Source organism: Blastomyces gilchristii (genome assembly GCF_000003855.2).
Source record: "Blastomyces gilchristii SLH14081 genomic scaffold supercont1.17, whole genome shotgun sequence".
NCBI lineage: Eukaryota > Fungi > Ascomycota > Eurotiomycetes > Onygenales > Ajellomycetaceae > Blastomyces > Blastomyces gilchristii.
This window is the reverse complement of record NW_003101666.1, coordinates 591,017-595,553: the sequence shown is the minus strand read 5'-3', so window position 1 is coordinate 595,553 and position 4,537 is coordinate 591,017.

The window sequence follows — 4,537 nt, the reverse complement described above, 5'->3', positions numbered from 1 at the left end:
TCTCTTTTCCTTTGTCATGATATTGTCAAATGATTTCAAAGTATCAAAAGATGTTAAAACACTGCAATTTGTAAACAGTTTTTGTATTCTGAGCTGGAATTTTCTGATTTTGCATATCTGAAATTAATGAATGTATAATAGTTAACTTTACAGACATAGGAAAAACTCTGAGAACTAAAAGTTCTCAGGTAGATGTTATAGTCTCTGACTGTATACATCTATAATTGAAGAATAATAATAATAATAACTACTCTTATACAACCTCTATATAATACAGTATTCAGTGACTAGGTTCAGCAGCTTCTATCTTATGATTCTGTCTTACACATTATACTGTCTCTCTTCACTCACTCAGATCACTACAGTAAACAGCTCATTGAAACTAATCTCATTCAATCTCTGAGTATTCTCAGAGATTGAGATGACTTAATCTCATATATCTGTGAATGTTTCAGATGCTTCATTCTCTATTGTCTCTGTAATTGAACTGATATAAACAGTTAAATTTAATTCTGAATTTCTTTTTCTTCTGTGATCTGACTCATGTGTAAGTCTGCTGCTTTGAGACTGCTTTTTACTGTATTACATCTACTATCTGCAGTGTGTTATTATATGATCAGCTACAGTCTTATCACTTATTAGAGTGTAATATTCATCTGATTTCTTCATTTCTTTTTATTCTTTTCTTATAATTGTGAAAAGATCAGAATAAGTGAGATTATCTGATTTATAAGTATCTATGATTTCTCTTACTTTACAAGGCTTTTCAATTATAAGTTTCTTCTTTTTCAACACTGATAATAGTGCTGTAGATAATTATAATCTACTCAGATCTTATATCTTCATCTTTATAAGATATGAATTATTTATCAAGTTGTATAAGATCTGTTCCTCTGATTTCTTCAATACATAAGTTCTCAGAGAATGTGATTTGAGTATTTTATAGAGCTTAAATCATCTAAATTGAAACTTCTCAGAACTCTTATTGCATATAAGAACTCACATTCTCATCTTGAGACTTGATTTCTTAACTAGTGAGTCTCATATTCTTTTTAATTGAATTACTTGATTCAGAAGTAACTTGTTAGCTTTTACACATGTGTGGCTGATCTCTTTCAATCTTGATTCTGTATTCATAACTGCTGCATCTGCAACTGTTGTATCTGCAACTATTGTTTCTACTGCATCTGCAACTGATGTATCTGCAACTGCTGTTCTCTTTCTCATCTTTTTCAAAGCATTCTCCGGGATGCGTGAATGCAATTCATACAACAGGTAGAATGATGAATGCTTGAAGACTACATACTGCTGAATTTGTCTGACTAATAGTGCCTGACTGAGATATTCATCTTCTAATCTTATAGGCTTACTCACTAGATATTTCATCAGCATATTACTCAAGATTTTATTTAAGTGTTTCACTTTCTCATTTATCTGTGAGTGATATAGTATTGTTCTATAATATCTTATCTATAACTAGCTCATGAAATGCCTCATCACTTCTTCTACAAGATTTGCACTGTTATCAGTTAGAATCTCATACAGCATTTCATAGTTGATATAGATCTTATCATGTAGAAACTTCATTACTATCTTCTCTATCATCTCTGAAACTGCTTTTACAACTGATCAGTCAGTAGTGTAGTTAATAGCAGTGATTATTCAACAATTTTCATTTGATGTTTATAGTAATATATCTATGAGATTCATCTCTCATTGTTTAAACAGTTATATTATACACTTCATCTGATGTTGCACTTTCTTGTATTCTAATCCTTTCTTAGATTCTTTTACAACCTGATAATTCAGACACTTATAAGCATACATCTGAATGTTCTCAGTCATGCTTGATCAGTACACTCTTGATTTAAGTACACTCATGAGTAGACTGGCCGGCGGGACCATGAATTTCACATTTGATCTCATTTGATCTGGTCTCATACATTTCTTGGCGTGAGTCCCACCAGGACCAAGCCTTAAAAAAATCTGAAAATGGATCATTTCTGAGAGAAATGATGTGAAAAATGACCAGATTTAATTCAAGAACAGTGAAATGAAAGTAATTTCTCAGAATAAACTATGAAAGATGATCATTCTTTCAAAATCAGAATGAGACTGAGACTGAAGATTAAAATCAGTCTCATTCAGTTCATTCAGTGATTGCTTATATAATCAGAATTTGATAATGATTATTGATAACACTCATGAAATAACTAAATACATTCTTGTGCAAGTTTATTCTTCACTTTCTCATGAAAACTACACTTCTCTGATATACTATGATCAGAGGTATTAAACTGTCTGATAATTCTATGTTTTACAATTATGAGTTTCTTGATTATTTTCTTCTTGTAATTATCTCTGATAATAGTGATAAATATCTCAACTTGAGTTGAACTTTCACTTCATTCTCACCTCTGTCAATGAAATTGTCAGAATATCACACATCATCAGTGCAATAGTTGAATATATACTCTCAACAATTTTTCATAACTCTAGAATTGATTTGACATGTAAGTTCATCAGATCATCTTAAAGATAGTGATTAAATTCAGTTTTACAAACATGTAGTTTTGCCTGATTTTCAGTTGTAATTAATGTATACAAGTTCTGTTTCAAATTTAGTATTATAGTTCTATGTAATATGAAGTATTATCAAAGATCATTACTTACTAGAGAATTGTATTTCACTGTCTTCACATCTTGAACATCTGCTTGTTCAAATCTCTGATAGTTAACATTGTAGTAGTCTCAGATTAATTTAATATATAAGTCTTATTCCTTCTCTGTTCAATCTTGAGAAGTGTAGATATTAACTTAATGAGAGAGATCTAGTAGAGCTGCTATAGCATAGTACTCTACAAAAGATTGTTCAGTTTTGCTGTAGTAATATGCCAGTTTATTTCTTACAGTAATAATAGCCTGCACTATAGTATTATCTCAGACTGAATTTCTTTTTAAGTGATTTAACTGCTTCTCAAGATGAGTAAATAAACTGTTATACACTTATCAGACTGACTACAGCATTGATGTATGAGTGATTAAAACTGTCTTTATTATCTTATAAAACTGAAACAGTAAATCAATCACATATTTCAACTAAGTTCACTTCATATCAGAAAGTTTCAATATCTGAATCTTTTCTTAATCAGAGTGTTGCACTCAATGATTAATTATCTGATGCAATCAAAGAGTCTGAACAGTTATTTTATATATTAAACTTCACTGTGTTCTAACATTCTATATCATATTCAGTGATATAACTGATTTGTTTATTTGTTGAATATCATGAAATTGTTGTTGTTATTTAGAGAAGGTACAAATCACATTAGCAATGTTTCAAATCTGTGATATTTAAATTATTAGTCAATCTATTCAAAATTAACAGTAGCATTATTAAAAAGTGTTGTTAAAAAACATTATCTTTTGCAAAGTGAATGCAAAAGTTACTTGAGTAATTACTTTCATCTCATTCTCATCTCAAGAATCAGCTATCTCATTATTCTTTATTATTATTATTATTATTCTTCAATTATAGATGTATGCAGTCAGAGACTATGATATCTACCTGAGAATCTTTAATTCTCAGGGTTTTTTCTATATCTATAGAGTCAACTATTATACACTTATCAATTTCAGATATATAAAATCAGAAAATTCCAGCTCAGAATACAAAAACTGTTTACAAATTGCAGTATTTCAACACCTATTAATACTTTGAAATCATTTGAAAATATAATGACAAAGGAAAAGAGAACATAGTCTTAAAGATAAACACATTAAATAGATAGATAGAAAAGAATAGAAAGAAATAAGTATAGTAAAAAGAGCTATAGAATAAGATCTCTGCAGTTTACATCTTAAGCTATATATATATTTTAACACTCTATATAACTGACTGTCATCTCTGTTCTCTCAGGCCTGCTTCAGGGGTTATCATTCCCTCTAAAGAGCTGCTGCTTAGCTAGCTTCTGTAACTAGCTTATTCATAAGTGAGATTCTCACTAAGAATAACATCAGAGCTACTCAATTCTAGTTAAGTCTTTAATCTTTCAGCTATCAATCTCAGCATTTCAGCCTATCAATTGACTGTCACAGTCTTGCTTACACTAATCATCTATTAAGAGTATCTAGATCTCATCTCATCTAGATTCTTACTAGACTCAGAGTGTTTTAATCAGATAGTTTTTAAATCTTATTCTCTGAAAGTGAGTATTTAGAGTGAGAGAGATGACATCTAATCAGTTAAGCTTGACAATGATTCACTATTCTGCAGACACTCTAGATCTCAATCACTCTAGTACTGATCTAACTCAAAGCATCTGAAGAGCTGTTAATTCTAAGATCAGTGAGAATTAACACTCAGAAACCTCTGAGATGAACATCTTAAACTTGATAATAATTCACTATAGTGCATCTGAGAGTCTCTGATACTGTTTTATGACTTAACAGTGAAAGCTGTGATTAAGATGACTCTCACAGAGTTCGAACCTGCCCTCTCTTAACATTCATTCCCCGGGGGAAAGGCCGCTAATTG